The sequence below is a fragment of the Bactrocera dorsalis genome, chromosome 1, assembly GCF_023373825.1.
Source record: "Bactrocera dorsalis isolate Fly_Bdor chromosome 1, ASM2337382v1, whole genome shotgun sequence".
Classification (NCBI taxonomy): Eukaryota; Metazoa; Arthropoda; class Insecta; order Diptera; family Tephritidae; genus Bactrocera; species Bactrocera dorsalis.
In genome coordinates this window covers 104,026,408-104,043,477 of record NC_064303.1, presented here as the reverse complement: position 1 = coordinate 104,043,477, position 17,070 = coordinate 104,026,408, and the positions used below count along the sequence as shown (strand labels likewise).

Below are 17,070 nucleotides of genomic sequence, written 5' to 3'. Positions count from 1 at the left end.
AAATCACAATTAAATTAAAATATAAATTAAAATTTATTTATTAAAACTAAATTAAATTAAAGTTAATATCAAAATGAAATTTTGCACAAATCAAAATTAAAAAAAAAAAATAAAATTAACATTAAAATTAAAAGTAAAAGTAAAATTAAAATAAAAATAAAAATTTCTATAAATTCTTCAATTTAAAGACTTCCATCAATAAAACATTTTTTTTTGCTCAATTCACTTACGAATTACTCAAAATTGTGAAATTGAAAGCCAATAATTCCACAAAAGATGACCTCAAGCAGTCATTCGCCTCATGGCGTAATACAAAGGAAAGTCACATGTCAGAAATCGTCAAAAAAAATCGAAATTCGAGAAAACATCAACCTGTCCCAACTTGTAAGCACCGTTCATTCAAGTAAATTCCTTTTCTTTCGGCTATGTGGGAGTCTTATGTTGTCAGTGGTGGGCGTGCTGAAGATGTCCAACAAATACGCCAGCGATGATCAAATGTAGCGCTAATAAATGACTTTTTAGCCAAACGCTGCTGCCTGCACCGCACGCACCGCCCGCAACTGCTGCGCAGCCGTCGCCACCTTCCACAGCCTACTCTAGAAATTGCGGCAATAAACTTGATTCAGCCGAAAATACCCAGCCAAGGCAGACAAAAAAAACATATCGCTTAAGCGATTCCATTTCCAAGCGGCCTCTGCAAGCAGTCAACTTTAGTTCGTACGAAAAACAACAATATCAACAACACATCAATGACTTTTATTAGCGCGCTAATGCAGAGGCAGCATGAGCAATGGACGGAGAAGCAGAAGAGGCAGGCGCAAAGGCAGAAATAGTACTAGTTGATAGGGAAAGATGTGGGCGCCGCAAAAGGTGAAGCGAAAAGTAGTAGTCGTTGTAGACGGCAGTGGCCAAAAATGGACCACAGGTTTGGTGCGCTTTGGTGCGCGGGTTGAGCGCGCGCCCGCGTAGGCTAAGAAGTCAGCGCGCAGCGTTTATTGCCTAACAGCAAACGAGCAAATAGCAAATACACGCACACACACCGACAACGCGAATATAATTTCAAATATGTATACTAAGTGTGTGTGTGTGTGTGTGGCGAAAAAGATTAAGGTGCGCTCAAGTGCAGAAACACACACCGTTAAACCCACACGCTAGCGCGCATGCATATCCACACACACATATACACATACGCAAGCATTAGCTATTGTGTCGCCTCACACTCGTCTAAGTTGTTGCGCTCTGCACTCTCGCCGCGCTCTTTGCAAGCGCCTAAAGCCAACAGCCAACTGCTAACACTGCCGTCAACGCCGCCGCTGCGCTGACTAAGTTGGCCAAGTTGGCTGCTCGCTTCGGTGACTTCATAGCGCTTAGCTTTCGGTGCGTCGCCGTGCCACGGAGCTTTGTACATTCAGTTCGCCAACGGCGCGCGTACGGTGCGGATCTCTTTCTTTGCTTTGAACGGACGTTTGCGTGTCATATAAATACATACATACATATATATACCTACTCAACTGCCAATACTCACATACATATATATATATATATATATAATATATTCGCTGGAGTATACATTCAAAGTGTTCAAGTAAAGTGAAAGATTCCTCTGCAAAGTGCCTATAAAATAGAGAAATTCTTTGAAAATTCTGCAAATAGTTGAGCCTCGCAACAAAGCAAAGCTACATTTAAATTGTGTTCAGAAATTCGACGGCGAAATCGTATTTTGTTCGTCGAATTCAAATAGTTAATTGTGTTCAAACGTGTGTCTGGTGTTTGGAATTTAAATGAGAAATTCATAAATCCTCTTAATTTTTCATCCTTCCCTTCCCAATTGCAGTGAAAGTTTCGATTTGCACGAAGAGCAAATTCAAATCAATTCTACAGCAATAGAAAACAACACAACTAAGAAATTCATAAAATAATTTGAAAATAAAGTGCAAAAAATTTACAACAGCAAAAATTTGCAAAGTTAAGAAAATTTGTGTTCAAGTAATAGTCGGAGCGCTGTGCGCGGTCTCCAAGCAAAGATTTTGGATTTCGATTTGGAATTAACTGTGTCTCGAAGCGTGTGTCTCGCTGTGTGTGTGGAGTAGCGCGCGGCCGGTGACAGAATGTATTAAATCCGGATTCGATTGCAAGAAAGTTATGGTGAGTGAAAATTATGATTTGTGAAACTAATTTAATTTTTTTCATTGGTGCATTAAAATTATTTTTTGAGTCAGCTGATAGCCTCTGAAGTTAGCGCTGCATGTTTTAGGTTGTACATATGTTATTAACATTGTATAAGCTTTTATAAATAAATAAAAAAAAATAAAATATTTTTTGAGCAAAAATTTTAATAAATTTTGCTATTTTTCGCATTTAAGGATTATATTAATATGAAGTAAATTATAAGTAAAAAAAACATTTTGGAGTGCATTATTAAGTGTATTAGTTTTCAAAAATTATTTGAAAAATGTAATTTTATTGCACTATTTTTTCTGAAGACTTAAAAACTATTGGAGGAAAATATTAAGTTGGAGTTTTCACAGCCAGTGCAAGGATATGAATTTGGAATTTCGAAATTCGAAGAGAAAATATACCAAAAAAAAAAAAATTGAAACCTCAAATCTTTTTAAATTTTTTATATAAACAAAATTTAAGATTTCACAAATGTTTTATATAAAAAATATATATTTAAAATCTCCAAAAATTTTTATATAATTTACAAGTGCCTGCCTATTTAAAAATAAATTTTTTTAGTTCATTAAACACATTTCAGTGTTGAATATTTCTGTAATAAATAAAATAATATTAAAAAAAGTGGCGATTTAAAAAAAATATATATATTAGTACTGACGTCTTCTTTAAATTCTTTTTGTTTTTAAATACCACTAATATGGATTTCAGTTTTTTAAATAAATTATAAACAGTTAAAAGTGAGTGCTGAAACTTAAAATTAAAAGTAAATTGATTTTGAGTTTGAAATTCATATTAAAACTAAATTAAAATTAAAGTGGAAATGAAAATGAAAAAGACAAAAACTTATAATAAATTAAATACTCAAATTTAAAAAATATAAAAACTCTTTCAAAAATTAAAAATTATTAATAATGAATTAAAATTTACGGAAACTTTTCTGACAATTTTTTTATTATTTTTTATTAATATTTATTTATATTCATCAATATTTTCTTAATACAGTTAATTCATACGTTGTTACTATTATGAAGTGCTAATAATTTCTATCCACAATTATTACCGAATTCGATTAAATTACACACATTACTTTTTAAAGCAAGTGAATGGATCGATCTTATTCACAAAATTTTTCTCTTTCAATTTTTTACGAAGAAAAATTTTTCTGCTAAAAAATATGCACCTTAGAACTATTTGCAAAAAAACATATTATTTTTAATTGAAGCCAAAATTTCTACATTATTACTTTCTGTTTTTAGTAATTTTATAAATTTTTTTGAGGAATTATTAAGAATTTTTTTCATAATTTTTATATTTTTTCCTCTTCCAATTTTTTACGAAGAAAAATTTTCTTCGAAAATATATGTACCTAAGAACTATATGCAACAAAATATTGGTTTTAATTGAAAGCATATATTAAGAAAAAATTATGTCTGAAATTAATAAATTATGGTTCAGCATACTGAAATTTACCAAATTTACTCTATTATTATTTCAATTAATTAAAAATTGATATCCAACGAAGATGTGTTATTTATTTTTCATATTTATAATTTTTCCCTATTTAAGGCCTTTATTGGCAAATTAGAAAATTTGATACATCATTGTTCATTATACGGTCTAGGAACCATTTCAAGCCAAAATTTTTATATACAAATTACTTAATGTTTTTGCAAATTTTTAAGAAAAAATTTTAGAATTTTTTTTAGAATATATAAGATAAATTTGTATAAATTTTTTTATAATTTTTATGTTTTCCATTTTTTAATGGATAAGAAAAATGTTTATGAATTTTTTTTTAAATTGTAAGAAAATTTGTTATCTAATTTTTATAATTTCTAAAATTTGTTTCCTCCTCAAATTTTCTAAAAGTAACTTTTTTTGAGAAAGTATGGAAAATTTGGCCTTTTGTTACAAGAAAACAAAATTTTGCTCTTTTATTTGATTGCTTGACAATATTATTTTAATTTTATCTAGATATATTAACCTATTTCTGTTATAATAAATTGTATTACAATAGAAAATTATTTTAGTGTAAAAAGAATGAAATTTAACTAATATTACTAGACAATGCAAGCTAGACAATATTTCGTTCTTTTATCGGATTGGAATCTAAAATTTCTTAAGTAGGTATTATTTTAAAAATTAATATGTGGACTTTGAATGTCAGTGGTTTAGTGTTCGAGCCCCATTTTAGAAAAAAATAATTAAGCAGCCATCTAAGTTATGATTAGCTAGCTTGTACATTTTATTAAAATAAAATCTATTAGAGTCGAATTTTTTATAAATTAAGGTTTTCAATATATCTTGATGTATTTTCACATATACAAAACAATTTTAATATTTTTAATTTAACCAAAAATCAATACTCTAATGAGGCCTCAGCCTCCACATTCCTCAGTTATGGCTCCGTGTGAGTTTTTCCTATATCCAAAAATTTAAAAAAAAAATAAGGTAATTTTTTTTTTGAGTGCACGAATAATTAATATTTTAATTGAAAAAATATTTCTATAGTATTCAAGCACATAATTTTGATAGCCTTGAATATTTTTTTTTTACTTTTCTTTTCAATGAAAAAAATGAAGTGGTTTTGTTTCTACTGTTGCTCAAGTGACTGTCTAGATATTAGTTAGAGGTTCTGCTTATCAAATGACTCAATTCATTCAATAAGGGAAAATTCCATTTGCTGAGAACCGGCATGAAATTTTGTGTTCTATTTCACAACAGCCTCATTTTTTACTATACAATTTATATTTTCTAGAGATCTCGGTTATTATTAGCATGCGTATAAATTTATTGTGAAATATAACTATTTCAGTTATACATACGGGTTTACTGGTCTCTGAAACACGTTACAATTTTCAGCTGTATTATTTGTTACCCTGCCCGCCGTTGAGGTTAGACATGTGTTTACGAGCTTGGGGATTTTCGTTTATTAAAAGAAATGTATCAAACAATTTTTCATGAATTCTTGACCAAAAAAACTCTAACGATATCTCAGCCTCCATATACGATCGGTATAGCACCGTGTGGCTTTTTAATTTTTCTGAGAATTTAAATGATACAAGAAAACTGCTGAAAGATTATCCAAAAAATTAAAACTTAGTAGTGTTTAGACGATTGGAAGACGCCTGCATAAGTAGATAATAACAAATGTTGAGGCAACAACATTAATGTAGACATTTTTTTTTTCAAAAGGAAAATTTTGTTATTTTTTAACACACCTGGTTCATATATATGTTAAATAGGTATTTTTAAAATTTCTGGTTGAAACTAACCATATTTTTATTCAAACGAATAAAAAGTAATAGTCTATTGCTTTTCGATACAAAAATAAAATGAAATAAAATTAATTCTTCAATAAAAATCAACTCGTCATCAATATTTGTAGAAAGCTTAGGAGAGTAACAAATACATTTTACTCTTTCTTTGTCCAGCTAATTCATAAATAAACAATGTTTTTTCAACTGACTGAGCGCTGCATTGCACAACAGCAAACATAACAGCATGTGACAAAACATGAAAGTTTGTTGCAAATTGCTTAGCTGAAGGCTGCGCCAAGTGAGCGCTATAACTAATAACAAATTGTATTATTTATTACTTGTCACTTGCTTGGATTTGTGCAACTGTTTTGACACGAAAAAATAGCAAAGATCAACAGTGACAGCTGAAAGTAAACGTACAACGGCAAACAAAAGCCAAGTTTCACTTTCAACACTTCGAACACTTAGCAAAAGACAAATAAATAAATAACAAAAAAGCAACAACAATTACAATATGAAGGCAGCGAGTGCTGTGCGCCTGTGTGTGCTTGTTTGTTTGTGCTCTTCAATGCAAAAGCATTAAAGGCTGCGAAGATGTTATATTGAATCCAAATTATGACAGGCCTTTGGCGGATAGAAAAACAAAGCAACAACATACCCGTACTTGTGGTATTGAGGTGCTTTTTTAGGGTGCCCACACAGTTTTTGCTTGTTTCGTTGTTGTTTGTTTGTCGTGTGTGCTGCTATGTTGCTTTTGACTGAGTTAAGCTTTTTGTTGCTCATTAAAGTCGTTGACAAAGTGGCGTCGTGACACACTTTACATAAAATTTGCTGTTTTGCAGCTACGAAAAGAAATATACGAGAGCGACGACTGTCAAAATGACACAAAAGGCAAAGCAGTGAAACGGCAAAGTGACAAGCGCGTCCGCAACGGCAATGCCACGCGAAGATGTTGCTGCTGCTGCAAAGCATATGAACAGCGCGCATTAGCAGCAATTGCTTTGTAGCGGCAAGCAAAAATAAAAAAAAAAAATAATAAAAAAATAAAGGGAAATAAACTCAAACAGCGCGCTGCACTTGGCACTGCAAGTTGGGTCAGTTTTGGCGCTTGTGATGGGTGGCAAAATAGAGATCGTAACAGAATTGAGAGATATAAAAAATTAAGAAAAAAATAAGTAAATAAAAATATATAGTAAAAAATTATAAAGAAAAATACTGTATATATTAATATAAAATAAAAAAAAAAAAATACAAGATTTAAAATAAAAAAGTCATATATAGTATGCTGTTCTTTCATGAATTTCTTGGCGAAATATACTATTTAAAAAAAAAATTATTTTAAATGTACTATTTTGTTAAAAAAAAATTATTTTAACACAAAAAAAAATATTTTACACAAAAAAAATATTTTTTATTTTTTTAATAAACATTTCAAGAAGAAGACCAAACAGTTATATTTTTTGCTATTTTTGTTTTTTTTTTTGGTTTGAGCACTTCCTTATGTTGCAAGTTTTTTTAAATATTTTTTTAAATATTTTTTTTTAATTTTTTTTTATTTAATAATTTGATAATAATTTAATAATTAAATTTTTTTATTTTCTAATAATAATAATCTAATTTGTTACATTAAATCACAGTTTTCTATATTTTTTTCTTAACAGAATTTTATTTCCTTTTGTTTTTCTTAATTTTTTTTTTCAAAGCTTTAACCACGAAGTTTTTTTACTGTCAAATTTTCTATTTCCTTCTCTTTATATACCATTTATTTTATTTATTTTGCTTATTTTATCACTTTTGTTAAAGTTTCCTATTTTCTGTTATTTTTTCTATTTTTTCGAGTGCTTCAATTCTTCTATTTCCTATTTATTATTTTTGTCATACACTCGTTGGAGTGCTTGGCAATGTTAATTTCATTTCAATTGTCTGTTTGTTTATTTATTCACGCTTTTAGCTTTCAATTTCTGTAGCTTAAATAAATACAGTTGTGCCGAAAACCGAAAAAACAGCGACGTTAAGATTATATAACCAGTTCCTTATGCTTTTAAATAGTAAATTTTTAGGCTTCACTTTCATGACGTTCTCTTGAATTGAGGCTATTTTTTTAAGAAAAATAAACATATAATGACCATTCTAGAGGATGTAGAGTGAGGAGATTTTACTACTGATGGTTTCACAGTGGTTCTCCCGAAGGCCTAGGTGCGTCGTCAGACAGCCACTGTACCTCTAGCTAAGAAAAAAATAAATTTTCTGTCAAAATTTACCAAAAAACTCAAAAAATGTGGTTGTTATCAAAAGTATATAGAAGAAGTGCTCTTAAACTCCCTCCTACCAATATCCCCTTCAATTTTCTACTTTCAAATGCCATCGCTATTTACACCAAAATTTTACTAAAAGTTGCTTGTATCACTTCTCAGCCATGAAGCTGATAGGTTTTACAACTGCAAAATTCATTTTGCAAAACAAAAAAAAGCATTTAAAAAATATACAAATACAGTACAGCAAGAAAGCGCGCAAAGCAGCGGAGTTGCAAAACTTTCACTCGTTTTTTATTTTATGTTTTTCTCTTTTTCTTCTTTGTTTGCGATTTCTTATTGGATTATTTGCTCGCAATTTTTCATTTTTTATCTTCGCAGCTCAAACGTTACGCCACTTGTTAACGCTTTTGCCAAAGCCACACACACACTCAAACGCTGTTGCTTCTTACCTTTTCTTTGCCGTCACTTTACGCCGCGCGCACCGTTATGCCACTTGCACGTTAACTATAATAAGGCTTTAATCAGCAGCATCTGCATTTAATTATGCGAAATGTGTGTATGTTGTTAATAAATGCTTTTGGCAGGTAAACATAAAATATGGCTTGTCTATGCGTGCGAATGTTGTGCGGCTCAAAAAAAACAAAACATTAGACTTAAGCAGCGAACTTGGCTGTTAGGCGAAGGTGGTGGCTGTGCTCCACAAATAGCCTGCAGCATACACGGTGCGAATGTGAATAATTTGCAAAAAATATTATTTATTAATGTATGTGTGTGTGCTTGTGTGTTTTAATTGCTTTCATGACTTTTATTAATGCTGGCTTTATACATCTGAGCGTTGTTTAAATCGTTATGCTGGCGTATAAGTAATTTTTAATTAAGAAATCAATTAATTTTAATAAAAGAAATGAGAGTTTTGGCGCAAAAAATAATAATTAAAATGAGCTACAGCAAAAAATTATTGTTTTTTACATTTTTTTATTATTTTTTAAAATCGTTTTTCGTTCAGTTTAGGGTGACTAAGTTCATTTTGATGCTTGGTTTGTTACGAAATACAGACGCAGGTAGCATAGCATCAGTTTTGTCACGCTGTTTTGGTTTTTATTGTTGCTTTTATGTTCTAATAGCACGTTTTAGGTAAAAAAAAAATTGTAATAAAAAAAAAACAAAAAGCAAATAAAAAAATTAAATAAGAAATAAAGTAAAAAAAGTTAAATCAATTAAATTTAAATTAAAAAAAAATAAAATAAAAATAAAAAAATAAAACCAAATAAATACAAAAAAAAAAACAAAATAAAAAAATAAAACGTGAAAACGTGAAAACAAGTTCGTTGCTTAAGTCTTCACAAATGTATGCGAATGAAGTTTGTCGCTTAAGTCTTTAATTACAAACAATATGGCACAAGTCTTTTTGGAAGAAATACTAAATATGAAGCAAAACTGAGCATATATTTGAGACAATAAATAGAAGAGAATTTTATTTTTCAAACTTTTCAACTCAAATTGATTCCAATATAATTCAATACATATCTATATTCAACAAATACAATAAGAAAAATTGCAGTCGAATTCTATTGGCATTTAGTTATACTATGACCAACTGTTGTGAACATTTCTTGCATATGCAGAAATATAAGCAGTTCAAAAATATATCACAGTAAGTTCACTACATATAACAGTCATGAATATGAAAAGACACAAATGAAGTTAGCATTGAAATACATAAAAACGCCCACTAGACAATTCCTTTTACCACCAAGCAGCCACACAAAGCAAGCCAAAAGCAAAGACTTGCGTCAAAGCGTACGTAAGCAAACAAGTTTTGAAAACCAAATTACAAAAATAGCAAATAACATACAAGAAAAAAATATGCGAAACACCAATTTCGAATAATAATAGCCATAATTCACGCTAATGAAATTAAGTCTAAAGAAAAAATTATTATTTTTTTTACTTTAAAACCGAACACAATTTTCGAAAGTCTTAAAAAATAAGAAAAATTCAATAAATAATTTGTGTGCGGCGAATAATGTTGGTGGCGAGTAATGATGATGGTGATGATGATGTGATTTTGATGTACATTTGAACCCCATTTTTATATAGATATGCATACATGTGGCGTTTTGGTTTGCCTGTAGGCGTTTGAACCGCGCCAGATTGGCCAACTAATAGGCTGTTGAGTCACCAGTCACCAGCGCACATATGTACATACATGCATATACCATACGCAAATCCAAAATACCGCTGCAACGTAATGTATTTCAAGTGGTGGGCGTCTTGCTGACAATTACTTTCAATTTAATGCAAATCAAGCGCGGCAAAAACAGCGAAAAATATACACTTCGACGATTTTGTGGTCAAAGTAAGACAAGAGGGATAACAGCGCATGAAATAAGTCGAAAATACAGCAAAAAGAATATGCGTGTGAACTGCAATGCGGTGTTTTTAACTTTCACTGTTGACCTTAAAACTGCGCACAGCCAAAAAGTTGTGGTCACTGCGGTGCGGCTGGAAACAAAAGCGAATTATACAGAATGCAAAAAGCGACGCAGACAGTGAGGATGTGCTTAAGATACGCTTATATGTATACCTACTGTGCTAAATTGTTTTTTATTTCGTTTTTATTTTATTTGATTTTTTTACTTGCGACCCTTTTCGGCCGCTGCGATGCTGTCAGTCTGCGCTTGGCATTGCATAAATTATTCTCGTTCCCTAAATGCAGACGAAACAGTTGTAAAATCTGCCAAAAACAAGCAATGAATTGCCGAAATATATTTAACTGTGTTCTTAGAACTGACAAAGAACTGCAGGCGAAACACAAAACGAGCTGCACGAGCAACAGCCGCAGTTGCCCAAAACCATTTTGGGGTCTTTGAGTGATACAAAAGCGAAAGTGAATTTACCAGTTTTGTGTTTTTGGCCCAACACAGCGGTAAAATTGGTCAAAAACCAAAACCAAAAACCCCAAACCAAAATAAAAATATATAAAAAAACATTTAGTGCACGAAGCAAAGCCAACAATCAGATTGAAATCGGAAAACAAGCTAAAACTGCAAAGCCAAAAATAAGTGGTGACTTCTTTGCACCCAAAAAAACACATAAAATATAATAAATAAAATAAAAATAATAAAACTCACCATATGATGTCATTTAAGCACACCGCATTCGCGTTCATTATTGCTATTTCGCTGGTTTGGACCAAACCGGCTGTCCAACGCTGCACGCCGCTGACTTGTCGAAATTTCGACTTTTTGAATGCCAAAAAACTGGATATTGAATCGGCTATCGATATCCAACAGCGCAAAGCTGTTTTTTTTATCTCAATTAAAAAATAATAATTCTGCTAAGCGTATTATGGGAAAATAATGAAACCTGCGCTGACAAAAAGTCTAATATTTAATGCTGCTGTTCTTTCATTAATAGCGAGCCTAAGTAGAAAAAAGTTTGAAAAAGATATATATTTTAATTGAGACTTGTTATGGCACTTGGTGTACTTGTTAAAAATATAATAATTATTTTCGATATTATAGATGCTGCGATAAAATTTTAACAACAGGGTATCTTAAGCCAGCAAGTCAATAATTTTTCTCATTAGAAATGGATTTCCTCTTAAGGAAAAATATTATCGCAGCGAAAACCGATTATTTCTACGAAAGAAAGTCATTTCTAGTTTAAGACTATGAGCGCTATGGTATGCTATGCTATGAGAGCTATTTGCCATTCCATAAGAGCAATAAAAAACCATATACGCATTATCGGTGCCGGAATTTTCACTTCGAAAAATTCGAAATGTTAAATAAAATTTTATTATTTTTGATATTCCACAGTATGTATAAGAAAATACGCTAAAACAATTTTTCAACCCCGAAATTTCAGTATTTAAAAATTCGGGATCCCGAAGAGAACCAATTGCTGAAATTAATTCAGTTATTTAATTATTTATTATTCCCAGCAATTATTTTGTCAAATCCCGAATTTTCGGGATTATCATTTTCTAATCCGGAAATAAAAAAAAATCAAATACCATTTTCAAACAAATTTTTGAAAAATAACAAAAAAATTATAATTTCCGAAATTTCGGGATCCTGTAAGAAAAAAATTAAAATGTAGTTCCAAACAAGTTTTTTTGAAAAAAATAACAAAAAAACATAATTTCTCGAAATTTCGGGATTTGCAAATTCGGGATCCCGAAAGTAAAAATATCTGTAATTAATTCATTTACTTATTATTACATGCAATTATTTTGTCAAAACCCGAAATTTCGGAATGACTATTTTCTAATCCCGAAATCAAAAAACAAATCGAAAATCATTTCTAAGTAAAAAATAACAAAAAAAAAAAGAATTTAAAAATGTAATAAATAACTATAAAATTTATATTTCTTTAATACAGTACTTTGATACTCACTTAAACACTTAAACTCCTCAACAACTTCCTCTCTTCTTAGTTGACAACTAATCATCGTTGCTGCTTAGCATGCTGACAACAGTTGCCACTTTTGTATGCAAAATTTGTTGTTCACGATTTTACGCTTGCAACCACTACACGCTTGCGATTTTTCCACAAAATACTGCATTTTATGTGCCAGAAGGCCCTGAATTTTGAACAACCACTTAAAAAGCGCTTAATTCACGGGGTTTTAAGTTTTTATTTATTTTTTTTGTTATTGTATTTCTATATTCAACGTCATGCAGCCAGCTTTTAAGCCGCGCGATTTTTAAATTTTATTTATTTTTTGCTATCAACAGCTTAGCAATTTTTACAGTCTCCACTTTACTTAAGCCACTTAAGCGCTACACGTTATAAGTAATCTGGCGCTTATAAAAGAGGCTGACTGGCCGACTACTGGCTGCCTACCGCCAGCAAGTGAAGGCAAAGCGAAGGAAAAAATAAAAAAAGTGAAAAAGAAAAGCCGTAAACAAGCAACAAAATTGCTACAAAGCAGCAACATGGCACAACACATGCCACGAAAAAATTTATGAGTCACATTTAGTGCAACACAAATTGCACGGCCAGTGCGGCAGCCAACTGGCATAATGTGGCAGTGCCACAGATTTGCCGCATTCCCAGCCATTACTCGTTATCTACTTGCCGCTAAATGCCTATACAGGCAATTGCAAGTGTATTTGTAGGCATAAGTGTGTGTGTGTGCCGCGTCCTATTAGCCGCTAACCTGGTCGCTAGCATACTACTTTGTTGGCCGGTCAATACGTCAGCGAACTATAACTGTTCACTAATACCTGTTGGCAACTGGTTATTGCTGATTTTGCCTTACAGACTCGTTACACGTTCGTTAATTTGACTACTTTCATGCATGCAATGCCTGTATGTGTGTGAGTGTGTGTGTGCGCGGATTTTCAAGTAGTTTGCCAAACTGTCGGCCAATTAACGGTGTCTGCGGTTGTTTCGCGATAGGCTCAAATGTCTCCAAATGCTCGTGTTCGATTTTTCGATTTTTTTTATTTAATTTTTTTTGGTATTTTTGTTGTCATTGATATTTAAGCCGCTTAAGCGACAATTCTGCGCACCACAGTCGCCTAACAACAATTATTCAGAGTCTGCGCCGCCTATCGTTCATATTAACGGCTTTGCGCCACGCACTGCGTGCCTGCGCAGAAACAACAGTCATGCAGGGAGTCAGTCAATCAGTCAGTCAGCCAGCCAACCGGACAGCCAGTCCGGCAGTGAGTCAGTTAGTCGCTCTGCCAAGTCAGCTAGCCTGTTTGTTGTTGTCTATCGTTCTGCGTCTAACTTTCGGTCTGTCTTGCCGTCTGTTCTTCTATGTGTCAACTTGTTTTCGTGCTGCTGACTTTAGCCAACCAACTTGTCGCCATCTTTTCAAAGCCACTCTTTTGTCTCTTTCGATTTATTTTCCATTTTATTCTACCAGTTTTTAGTTTGGCGGCTCTATTTGTTGCTATTGCCCGCACGAATGGCACTACTCGCTTATATATATTTACAAAAATATTGACGTTAACGCTTGTAAAGTATGTTTCGTACTTCAAAAAGCGCAGAGTTCGCCCACCCTGATTATGTCATGTGGCGGTGTGTAGTGTTGTTGCTGTTGGCAGCGCAGTCGTTTGCCCGCTGCAACTGAAAACGGCATTGAGTCGTTAATTTTGTACGGTCAATAGCTAATAAATTCGTCCATTGCTGTTGAACTACTTTTACAGCAGCGCGATGACGTTAGCCACGAAGCGGTGCACTAACAGCGCAAACAAGTTTGTTGCTTAAGTCTTTCGTTTGTATTTAGTTAGCCAGCGCTAAGCAATATTGGCATTTAGTGATTTTGAGGTGCTAAGTTTATTTTTGGCTTTCAAACGGGTTTACAATCGTTGAATCTTTGGTTTGAAGTAATTAGATTTGCAAAGTACTTTTGAGTTTCTCACGGCATAAATGCTTACAAGAATATTTAAATACTATTAATTAAAGAAATCGTGGTAAAACTCACTGAATATCATTATAGTAATTATTATAAATGACCCATTAGAGTTTGACTAGTAAAAATAACATTATTAATCGCATTACAATCGCTTTTGGCATTATCTCAGCATTACTTTATGCATCAGTGTATATTTAATTGGCTGCACTTTAATTATCTAGACAATTTAAATGATTTTCATTACTCAATAATATATTGTAAGGTCAGAATAGATACCTAAAAATACAAATGGAATTAGCGATAAGACAATATTTACATTGTAATTAATATAAATAACCTTAATATTGCCAATATTACATGGTAATTCAAATCATGCCTTGCGATTACTAATTCAATTCACGTTTTAAATATAATTTCCAGCATTCTTAAACTTGTGATGTAAGTCCAACAATACTAGAACTTTCATTACAACTACAAATGTAAACATAATTCCTTTCTAAGTGGCAAAATGGTAGTTGGTATGTTCCTAAGGTTGCTTAGAATAACATTACTGCTTTAGAATTACCATTACTGATATGATAAACATTACTTTTATAATTACCATTACGAACACCATTACCATTACTTGTCGGGTAAACATTATTGTTATAATTACCATTACGATTAAAATTTCTATTCCTGATTAGGTTATCATATTAATTACCATTATCATTACCATTACCAAAACATATATGATAACCATTACTGATATAATTAACAATACAATACAATACTTAATTTTTAAATACAATTTATGTTGCTACTTCTACTAGAAATATTTTCCCATGATATGATTAACAATACTAATATGATAAGCATTACCATTATAATTACTCTTATGATTACCCTTACCATTACTGAGATCATAACCACTACTGATATAATTAACATTCCGATTATCATTATTACCACTACAATTACCATTACCATTACATTACTTAGTTTTTAAATACAATTTATGTTCTTACTGCTATTAGAAATATTATTTGCAAATGAGAGGATTACCATTACTCATGTGATAACCTTCACCAATACAATTACCATTATCATTAAAATTTTAAATACAATATTCGTTATAACTTTTAGCAGTTTTGTTACATTTTATAAATAAATTACCATTACTATTACAATTTTAAATACAATTTCCATTCTTACTGACAATATTATTATTAAATGATATGAATAATATTACGATTACTATTGTAATTTCAACTTCAAATATAATTTCCATTCATTTTGCTAGTAGTATTATCTGTAATTATTATTACCACTACCACTATAATTACGAATACTAGTAAAACTATTTGCCGTTATGGTTACCATTACTGAACTGATTACTGCCATTAGTATTATTTGTCATAATTATTACCATTACCAATACAATTTTTAGTTTTTTTTTATTTAAAATATAACTTGTATTACTACTGCTATTAAAATTATTTTCCGTTATAGTTACCATTACTGATATGATTACCATTGCCATTGTAATTACCAAATTACCATTACAATTTTAAATACAATTTCCATTAATTGCTTTTCATACTATTTGACGTTTTTGATACAATTCTGATACTACTTAGTATGCTATATTACCGTTAGTACTTCAAACTGTTTACTACGAGTAAAACTAATTACATAAAGTATTTATAGCAATACCACATTTACACATACATACATAATATTATATAACTTTTTTAAATAATGCTGGGATATATAAAGTTGTGACTGTGCAGAATTAGCAACAAAAGGCGCTAAGACGCGTAGAAACCGCAATGTTAGAGGCCGCAAAAGTAAATGTACAGCAACCGCAAAAACTCGTCAATGCAATGTGGCGCTGGGATTTTAAATACATTTATGCATGTACATACATATATACATACATATGTGTATACATATGTGCATGCAAGTGTAATAAAAGATATATGGACAACATCAGCGTGGAAAATCTAAGCGATGCAGCGGCACAGCGTCGCCACACCACATAACTTCACAGTGGCAACATACCAAAACTTTGAGATTATCTCGAATGCGATAACCAAAGCTAAGATAATATTTCTTTATACATAAATGTATTTCGCTTGCTTTTAATTACACATATTGCCTGTCATTGTCACTGTTATGGCTGTTATTTTCTTACATTCGTTTTATTGCCATATCTGTATTACGATAACTGAAATGTCATGAGGAGCCACATTCGTATATTTGTGGCATGCCACAAGTTGATAGCTGTCGTCATGCGCAGTTGCGTATTTGTAATGCGTTTTTTAATGATTGATCAGCAGTTCTTTGACTTTCACTGACAGCAATGATGATGTGACAGCTTTCATGCTGCAACACTTTGATAGATAATTCTGAAGACAAAACAGTCACGCTTAGGAATTTCAAACTGATTAAGGTGAAATATTTTATTTAAGTTTTGCACAATTTAACTCAGACATCATAACAAAAAATTTTAATTTTTTCTTAATCCCGAAATTTCGGGATTGTAATGTTCGGGACTGTTTTCGCTTTTTGCATTAATAATGTAAATTAGTTATAATTAAATGAACGGTTGAATTCTTTGCTTTAAAATTCTCGGGATTATATTTTCGGGATCCCGCAATTTCGGTATTGTGGAATTGCAATTTTCGGAATTTCGAAATTTTATCGAATTGTTTTCGAAATCATTATCAATTCCTTAAATTTTAATTATATTAGTGCATCTGAAATCCCGAAACTCAGTATTGCAAGAACACATTGTACTCTGGCTCACATGATTTTACAACTAGCTTGCGTTATAACAACGTCTCACATTATATTATTTATTACTTATTTTGTTGCTGCTACTTTAAGAACAACACGCATGCGTGTTGGTGTGTGAGTGTTTTGTGTGGTTAGCACCAATTTCAACATGATATTGTCATTAAATTCGCTCATTATTTATATTACTTTGCGTGCCTAATAATTATTTAAAATTTCA

General features: G+C 31.4%; 1 protein-coding gene across 1 annotated transcript in view; it reads left to right on the top strand.

Moving 5' to 3' along the window:
* Nucleotides 1-232: 232 nt before the first annotated feature.
* LOC105231247 (uncharacterized) overlaps nt 233-17,070 on the top strand; it is a 195,721-nt gene continuing 178,883 nt past the window's right edge. Inside the window, exon 1 of the mRNA XM_049455526.1 lies at nt 233-2,145. The gene's annotated coding sequence lies outside the window, so the exon portion shown is untranslated. The remainder of the gene's footprint in view (nt 2,146-17,070) is intronic.